The sequence below is a fragment of the Puma concolor genome, chromosome C1 (genome assembly GCF_028749965.1).
Source record: "Puma concolor isolate L17-30 chromosome C1, mPumCon1.1.hap2, whole genome shotgun sequence".
NCBI classification, from domain to species: Eukaryota; Metazoa; Chordata; class Mammalia; order Carnivora; family Felidae; genus Puma; species Puma concolor.
In genome coordinates this window covers 134692696-134702410 of record NC_141674.1, presented here as the reverse complement: position 1 = coordinate 134702410, position 9715 = coordinate 134692696, and the positions used below count along the sequence as shown (strand labels likewise).

The following is a 9715-nucleotide window of genomic DNA, read 5'->3' as shown; positions in this document are numbered from 1 at the left end:
TCTGTATGATTACTGAGTTTTATCTTTTCTTCATTAAATTGTCAAGGCTTCTCTCCTCCATCACAAGTACATCCTGTATAATAATGTACAACAATGATTGGTGATAGAAAAGTGCAATGGGGAACATTTCAATTTTTGAACTTCCTGGTTTTTGGTTTTAGTTAATTATTCTACGATTGATGTGCAAGCAGGGATGTCATTGATCTCCATCTCCCAGATGCCTCATCTGCTGTCTGATATTAGGCTAGGCATCAGGGTGCTATGTTAACTCTCTCAGGCCAAAGGAACACTACTGAGTGAATTATAATGGGACCATTATTATATTTGGGTTTTCTTTATTCAGGTCATTTATGGCAAGCTTCAGAGATGATGCCATGACCCTGTAGTATTGGCCAATTATTCTGTCAAGGTATGCCCTAGCCGGACTAGTGATATCACAGAGTTACAAAGCAGAATGAAAGATTCTACTTAAACAGCTTCATTTTAGGGAGGCATAAATTGTAGTCCAGAAGGATTAAAGACTTTGTGACATCATAAAGGTAATGACATATCTGGAGACAAAGAGAAATGTGACCTGACCTTTAACACATTGCTTTTGGAAAATCCAAGGTTCTTCCACTTATTGGCTGTATGATATCTGGCAAGTTATATAGCCTATCAGGCTTCAAGTTCATTACTTACTCTTTATTGATAATGTCTACTTCATAGGTTTGTGTGGGGGGAAAAAGGCAGATATACAGTAATCATTAAATTTCCTTCTTTTATTTTTATTTTTATTGTTTCAGAGAAATCCACCATTAGCTCTTGAAAATTTTTCCTTAACCATGGTCTCTTGGAAATATTACCTTTATGATTGTAGGTAAGCAGATTTTGTTAAAATTATTCTTTTTAATCAAAGAGTTAAAATACTTCAAAACATTTCATTGTTGTCAGTGGTTGAGTGGTGAGAGGGGCAGAAAGGATTTGAGGAAGCTTGCGTTTCAACTCACTGTATTAGAAATAAACTGCAGCTAGAAATATCTCAGCTTGTGTATTTCTTTGAGTGAAAGATTTTTTGTAAAAATTTCCTTTTCTCCATTGTATTTCCATGAACAGGAATGAAAGCGAGTGCTGATTCACTTGTCCTCTATATAGCTCCTTTGCCTCTTCTCTATTTAATCTTGCAAGCATAGGATCCTGGGATCCTCTTATGATTTTTTTCTCCTACCGAGTAAAAACTTAGTCCTATATATGATGCTGGTGAGATAGTTCAAAAATGTCAAAATTCAGTCATTTGATTGTTGACTTGAATTGCTGTTCAAGAAATACAATATAATTGTTGAAACCATGTATTTGAAATGGAACTTTAAATCTTCTGATTATTTTTAAATAATTATTTAAAAAAATTATTTAAAAATTAAAATAATTATTATTATTTAAAAAAATTATTTTTAAATTTTATGTATCAAACCATCCTCATTACTGTTGTTACCTAATTCTAGAGAAGAAATTTTAGAGGTGATATTTATTTATAAAACCTCAGGAAAAAAATGGTTAATGTCACTCTAGACCTGTGGGTTTTTGAGACAAGTATTTCGGTTGAAGCAGGATAGCATTAGGAAGAGCACTACCTTAGATGAATGTGCCAGCAGAACTCTTCCAAAAAGAAACAAAAGAGTGATAACACGTTTTAAAAATGTAAGTTAAACCTTTTCCAAAAAGTTAATATTTGACATAAAAGAGGTTGTTATAATGGCTAGAATGGAATACACACTGTTATGCTTTACAAAATAATTATAGACAAATTTTATTTGGATTAGAAATTCATTAATGATAGGTGTGTTTTGAAATATTAGTAATAAAACCATGTTAGGATAGCATTAAAAACATTAATTTGTGATCCCCAATGGATTATTTACATAAAGCATCATAACTGCTTAATGACAACTCTTATATTTATAACTTTTATGGGTTATATAGTAATTGATGGATAGCCAAATATTATCATACCATCTTCAAACCATCCTTCTGAAATAAGATATTATACTTATTCTTATTTTATAGATGAGGTAACTGAGGTTCAGAAAGATTACACTTCCCAAAGTTACCCAGGCCAGAATTTGAACCCAGCTCTTCTAGTTCCAAGTCGTTTGATTTCATATCACACTTTAATACCATAAATAATAAACACTGTGATAATGTGAAGAGAAAAGTGAAATGAGAGTTTAAAATCTGGAGTTTGCTCCTAACTGCATCATTAACTCACTGTTGAACTAGCATGAGAACTTTTGAGTCTACACAGAGAAAACTGAAGCCTAAAGATTTTAATTTGCCCAGTCCAGTGTTTGGGGTTGAATAGACAGTTCTCACCTGGTGATAGTAGGAAGGAATAGTAACTACAAATTAAGGAAAATAAAATGATTATTTGAACCAAATGAGTTATATTAGGAAAAATTTTAAAGAAATATAGCTGAGCAATAAAAAAAAAGTGAAACATTGGAGACAAAAAAAAATGACATTCTTTATAATATGCAGATGACCAAAGCAATTATCTTCCTGGTCTTTTCTTTCATCATATTTTCTCCAGAAAATGGATTAATCCCCCTTTTTGACTCACATTTCTTTAATTTTTTTTAATGTTTATGTATTTATTTTGAGAGAGAGAGAGAGACAGAGAGTGAGCAGGGGAGGGGCAGAGAGAGAGAGGGAGACAGAGAATGGGAAGCTGGTTCCAGGCTCTGAGCTGTCAGCACAGATGTGGGGCTCGAATGCATGAACCGCGAGATCATGACCTAAGCTGAAGTCAGATGCTTAAATGACTGAGCCACCCAGGCACCCTTCTATCCATTCATCTATTGATGGACACTTGGCAGGCTCCACACTGTCAGCATGGAGCCAGATGTGGGGCTCTAACTCATGAATTGTGAGATCATGACCTGAACTGAAATCAAGAGTAGGACATGCAACTGACTGAGCCACCCAGATGCCCCACAAATACTTTGTGCTTTTTAGGCAATTTCATCAGAATTCCACTGTTACCCATTTTGAGATTTGGTACATAATAAGTTCTAGAAAGTAAAGCCTCTCCAATTTTTGACCAAGAGTTTCATCAGCTTTTCCTGGCTAAATACAGTGTTTAACTGAGATAGCCTATGTAAGTCTGAAAGCTATTAGCTAAAAGACAAAAAGACTACACTGGAAAGGAAGAACAATCGACTGTATTGTGAAGCCCAGCTAAAATGAAGTTGACATCAGGTTTGCAATTTTCTCTCTAGTCAAATCTAATCAAAGAAAATTCTGAACCTTACCTAAAATAAAATTACTTACAATCAAAGGAAATGTAAGTGAATTTGCCCAACTTGATAATCAGTTTTCTGAATGAGAATCGAATATATGAAAGATTCACCAAATTAGAAAGCGGCACAGTAGAGATGTTAGCAGTATTTCAAAGTGAGGAGTGAATAACAGTCCTGTAATCCCAACAGGAGAACAATACACAATGGCCAGTGGAAGAGCTTCTTGTTCTAAACTATATTCCACCCCAAAAGATAAATCATATTCTGTGTCCACATCTTTAAAAAATATGTTCTAAAGTTCTTCCTCTCCTATTCATCTCTCCAACTGAATTTTGTGTCACCAACTAAAATCCTACACATTCATTAAGAATCCTCTCAAAAGCTACATATGCCATGATTGAAGCATTTCCCCCCACCCAGTGGATTCAAAACAATTCCCTCTGTGGTTCCACAGCTGTTTCTTTATTATACAAAATTAAATCACTTTGATAGTCAACAACAAATTACAATTTGTGGTATATATGTATCGGTATAGGTATCGGTATCTATCCCCTTTTAATGTGCTTGAAAGCAAAGAACTTACTTGGTTAATCTTTCAAGTTCCCACATTATCCCACCTATTCTAAGCAATGCTATGTTTTCAATAAATGTTTGTTCTGTTGAATTCACACTAAAATGTATATTCACACTATTTATATATCTTAATATAAGATTATTATATTTAGGAAATAATAGATTTAGAAAGAGGTAGAATAAGATCAGCTGGGAAATGATTCATTAAAATGTACAGAAATAGATGTCATGAGGAGTGAAAATAATTTCCTAGTTGCTAATTTATAGAAGGTAGGCAATTAGCTGGCCTGCTGCTAAAGTCATATCTAGTGCATGTATGTAAATGCATGTATGTATTGTCCACTATAGAATAACTTAAAATATTATTGTGATTCTCAGTCCTGGAAATGACTATAGGTAATTGAACTGTGACAACTCTGTTTTCATAAATCCTGAAACCTATTGAAGTTACATCTGCTCTGGAAGATTATAAATCTTTCTAACAAGAATTTTGAGGCAGTTTTTAACTTGTATTACACAGACATGACATTTATTACTACACACACACACACACACACACACACACACACACACACACACAAATTCCTATTGACTAAATAAACACAAGCTAAAATCTTTCTATTTAATTCCCTCATTAAACCAGATAATTTTATTTTCCTTCAAGGTTATTTTGAGACACATAGAGAGAGAGAGTGGGAAAAGGGGCAGAGAGAGAGGGAGAGAGAGATAATCACAAGCAGGCTCTGCACTGTCATTGCGGAGCCTGATGCAAGGCTTGAACTCACGAATTCTGGGATCATAACCTGAGCTGAAACCAAGAGTCTGATGCTTAACCAACTGAGCCACCCAGGTGCCCCCAACTGAGCCACCCAGGTGCCCCCAAACCAGATAATTTTAAACATCATTGTTCACTTTTTATTCTATGTGCTATAAATATTGGTTATGTTATATATATTAAGCAGATTTCTTCTCTGATCTTATTATCTTGATATCTTCTTCAGAATAATTTTAACCTTAAATTTTAAAGATTTTTTTAAACATGAATTAAATTTTCCAGTGAAGAATCCATTACTGTTATTTGTCTTTCTTTTTTTTAAACTGAACAGAGGTGAATTTATAACAGCCTAAAAACAAAGTGAAGGCTCAGTAGAACATATACAGTATTCTGCCAAATTTAGTGATGTTAACATGTTGTTTTTTTAATGTTTATTTATTTATTTATTTTGAGAGAGAAAGAGAGAGAGAGAGAGAGAGCGCGCGCACAAGTAGGGTAGGGGCAGAAAGAGAGGGAGAGAGAGAAAGGATCCCAAGCGGGCTGTATGCTGTCAAGGCAGAGCAAGACACAGGCTCGAACCCACAAACTGTGAAATCATGACCTGAGCCAAAATCAAGTCGGGCACTTAACCAACTGAGTCACCCAGGTGCCCCAACATTTTTTTTTTGCATCTGAATTATTTCATCATGAATGTATTCTAACAAGCATAAATGGCTTTTCTTCATAGACACACAGGGTTGTTATTTTAAAATAGAATGAAAATCAATCAAGTCATCAAAGTTTCTGTGGAAACAAATAGCTTTATTTATCTTCTTTAGATAATCAATCTGTGAATATTTTATGTAATTTCATTAACAACAGTGAAGACTTCCCTTCATATTTTATTGCCAGAGATACTCTTTTACTACATATTTCTTCTCTTTGTAATGAAAATTATGTCTAAAAAGCAGATTTGCTTTTTAAAATATTTTTATTAATATTTTAAATGCATTTTTACATTTTATTCATTCTTCTTTCTTCACATATTTAGTATTTGATTTCTTCTGTAATTGGAATTTGTTCTTAAATATTACTTGATGTGCATTAGAATTACAAATTTCACTTCTATTATGCTGCCATATGCTCTTACACTTAAATTCGTTGACTTACTCTTTTCTCCTTTTTTTGGTCTGACCTTGAATAATTATTTCTTCTCTATTAAATTTGTTGACTCACAATTTACACTTTGTAATACTTAAGAACCTCAAAGTCAAACTGTACTCCAAGTACATTTGTGAAAGCCTCATAAATGTGAATATAAGTTCAAAGTTGGGAAATAAAACTAAGACTTAGAATTTTTTTACACGGCACTCACTTTCACAAAAAAAACTTACAAGTATTTAAAGTCTCATCTCCTCATAAAACTTTCCCAAGTTACACCCTACAAATCTTGAATCTTTGCCCTTGAATTCCTATAGTATTTCTCTCCACATATATTGTTTCTATATTATCTTCTAATTGTTTTATAACCTTGGATAAAATTACACAATCCTTGAAGATATGGTTAAGGTTGTTTTTGGTATTTTCACTATTTGAAATGCCTATCACCTTGTGATTGTATATTGAGGTATTTCGCACGTTGATGAAATGAGATAATTTATGTAAAATATGTCATTAATTTGACCTCTATCGGCCATGGTTGAGGCACCAAAGCAGAAGTAATTTACAACCTCATAATATCAGTTATTTTGATTCAACCTACATGTTAACAATAATGTTTAAGATGGACAACAAAGTTTTAGTAACTATCCTCTTAGCGATGTCTTATTGGCCAAACAGCCAACTTTCCGTCATCTAGTAATTAAAATATTAGATAGGCTATCTTCATCAGTGCAAAAGCGACCTTTTCCCCCATTGCTCTCTAACCAAAGCCACTTTCCTTCTGTCTGAGTAGTCACTTCAGAAGCTACAAGTCACAGAATGTATGAAGATCTCTGCTTCTTCCTCAGGATAGCATTTCTGCTGTAACAAAATCATGAGGTACAAATTTTATTGAAGCAAATAAAGGAGCTGTGTACTCACTGAATCCTACCCACAGAAGAAGAGTTGTATGCTTAATTACAACAGAGAAGAGCCTCAGTTGTTCTCTGAACCAGGATCTCAATTGTAGTATCTTTAGGTTTGTATCATTGTGATTGCTTTAAGTCACACAGTTTTTTTTTTTTTTTTTTTTTTCAACGTTTATTTATTTTTGGGACAGAGAGAGACAGAGCATGAATGGGGGAGGGTCAGAGAAAGAGGGAGACACAGAATCGGAAACAGGCTCCAGGCTCTGAGCCATCAGCCCAGAGCCCGACGCGGGGCTCGAACTCCCGGACCGCGAGATCAAGTCACACAGTTTTAAAATAATAACAGACATTCACAAAGCTTCTAGTAGGTTTCAGACATTGTGGTATGATTACATTTAATCATCCTATAGGATAGTAACCCTCCAACCCCACGCTTGGTACTGGTATGTTTTATTACTCTGTTTTAGAGAAGATGAATTTAAATAACTTGGTTTAGGTAACCCCAATAACAAGTTTATAATGAGAATTTAAATATAAATACGTCTTTCTTCAAACTCACATTCTTCACTAACCCATGTTCCTCCACAAATCCTCTCAAATATAAAGTGTGAACTAATGGTATTTTCTTTTTTAACTTACAGCACTTATTCTTTTCACTTATAATATTGTGACAATTGGAGAAATTAGGTAACTTCTATTTTGGAGTATTAATTTTGTAATCTAGAGACAGTTAGCCAAGGGATTCAGAAATATCTTATGAATATGTTTTGACTTAGTTTTCCAGGTCAACTGTTGGCATTAATTTTACCAATATAGATATCTTTATATCTTTGGAAATGAACATAAATACCTTTTAGATCATTGTTTAGTTTTCACTGTCATTTTATTTTGAGATATATCATTTATAATCTGACATTTTGATTATGTCTTTAAACAGCTACAATATATATCATATTCAGTCAACATAGACGGTATAATCAGATAAATTGAATAATTCTCTATCATCACATTTTATTAGTGCTGATAATAACTCAAAAACATTCTATGAGGTTATTCTGTCTTAGTTCAATAGAAATACCATTGCTGTTTATTCACTATGTGCTTTTAGACAGCACCTAAATATTTTTCACTCATTCATTCACTCATTATGTATGTTGCTTGTAGGACAATAATTCTCAAACATTATTGACTCACAACTCATCGGGGAAGTTTATAACTGGCCCCATCTCAGAGATTCTAATTCAATAACTGACAAATATAGTCATTATGAAGCAGATTAACACAAGGACCATACTGTTATAGGAAATGCAGCTAATTAATATCAGTCACTTAGCAAATAATATTTATTTAGTGAAAAAGTGTATTTGTTTCAACAGCATATATTTCTGCCTTTTAGTATTCTTCAATTTATTTAGGGAGATAAAATTACATATAAATTTTAGGATATCTGTGAAACAATCATCAAATAGCATTTGTTCAGTAGTTTCTAACAACTGTATTTTTCAAAACATATTCTTTTTTTTTTTTTTAATGTTTTTTTCAACGTTTTTTTATTTATTTTTGGGACAGAGAGAGACAGAGCATGAACGGGGGAGGGGCAGAGAGAGAGGGAGACACAGAATCGGAAACAGGCTCCAGGCTCCGAGCCATCAGCCCAGAGCCCGACGCGGGGCTCGAACTCACGGACCGCGAGATCGTGACCTGGCTGAAGTCGGACGCTTAACCGACTGCGCCACCCAGGCGCCCCCAAAACATATTCTTTATTACCTTTCTTTTTTAAATAATTTATTTTTAAGTTAGCTAACATACAGTGTAGTCTTGGCTTTAGGAGTAGATTCCCATGATTCATTACTTACATACACTACCCAGTGTTTGTCCCAACAAGTGCCCTCCTCAATACCCATCACCCATTTTTACAATCCCTCCCATCCCCCCACCCACCCACCCATCAACCCTCAGTTTGTTCTCTGTATTTAAGAGTCTCTTCTCTTATGGTTTGCCTCCCTCTCTGTTTGTAACTTATTTTTCCTTCTCTTCCCCAATGGTCTTCTGTTAAGCTTCTCAAATTCCACATATGAGTAAAAACATATGATATATCTTTTTCTGACTGACTTATTTCACTTAGCATAATACCCTACAATCAGTTCTCTCCATGTTGTTGCAAATAGCAGGATTTCATGCTTTTTCATCGCTGAGTATTATCCTTATTTCAACATTACTTTCCCTGACCATTTTCACTTAGGATATATACAAAAAGGTAATTTTTCATCTTTTCCTACACATAGCATAAAATATTGACAGCTGGTTGAAAAATGAATAGTCCATAAATATAAATAAATTATTATTAAGCTTAATCAAGTATCTTATAACTTGATTTAGTCTATAGATTGTTTTGTCTTTTAAAAATGATTCTATCCTTAGAATTTTGAATTCTAAAGAATTAAATTGCTGTATCTAATTAGCATAAAGCCCAGAAAATATGTGGTTTATCATTTTCAGTTTATTCCTTGTTCTGATTCTGAGAATAAGTCATCAAAAATGTGGTAAAATATTAAGTTGGATTTTGTAATTATATGTATTTAGTTCTGATATATGCATAACCATCTGGGTTTATTTGGCATGTTATATGAAAAGTTAAGTAATCGTTACCAAACTAAAAGTTATTGAAATATTTATGAAGGTTGACATGTATCTTTCATCACTAACAAAATGAATGCAACTATCAAAGAAAATATCTGAAGATCTCACCAAAGGAAAAGTAAACAAATAAATAGTTAATCATGGGAGAAATAAGCAGGATTAACAACTACAGACATGTACAAGATCGTTTCTATTAATTATAGCCAAGTTTTGATGTGTCTCATTAAATTTCAGTCACAAATTTTATTCAGAAGAGTTCATTTAAGTTGGCTTTGCATTGAGCATTGTTGTAATGTTTAAAATCTGGACAATGGGCTTGAATCAGAGTGACAGTAAACAATGTCATGTTTTCCGGGTACCATAGGGATGAATTTCAGTCTGGTCTTATTTGAAACTTCATTAAT

General features: G+C 33.5%; 1 long non-coding RNA gene across 2 annotated transcripts in view; it reads left to right on the top strand.

The window, feature by feature from the left end:
* Positions 1-674: 674 nt before the first annotated feature.
* Positions 675-9715, top strand: part of LOC147578448 (uncharacterized) — a 58816-nt gene continuing 49775 nt past the window's right edge. The window contains exon 1 of one of the 2 annotated variants that reach the window (XR_015254278.1): positions 675-859. This is a non-coding gene — a long non-coding RNA (uncharacterized LOC147578448). The remainder of the gene's footprint in view (positions 860-9715) is intronic. The other variant, XR_015254279.1, reaches the window with a different exon arrangement.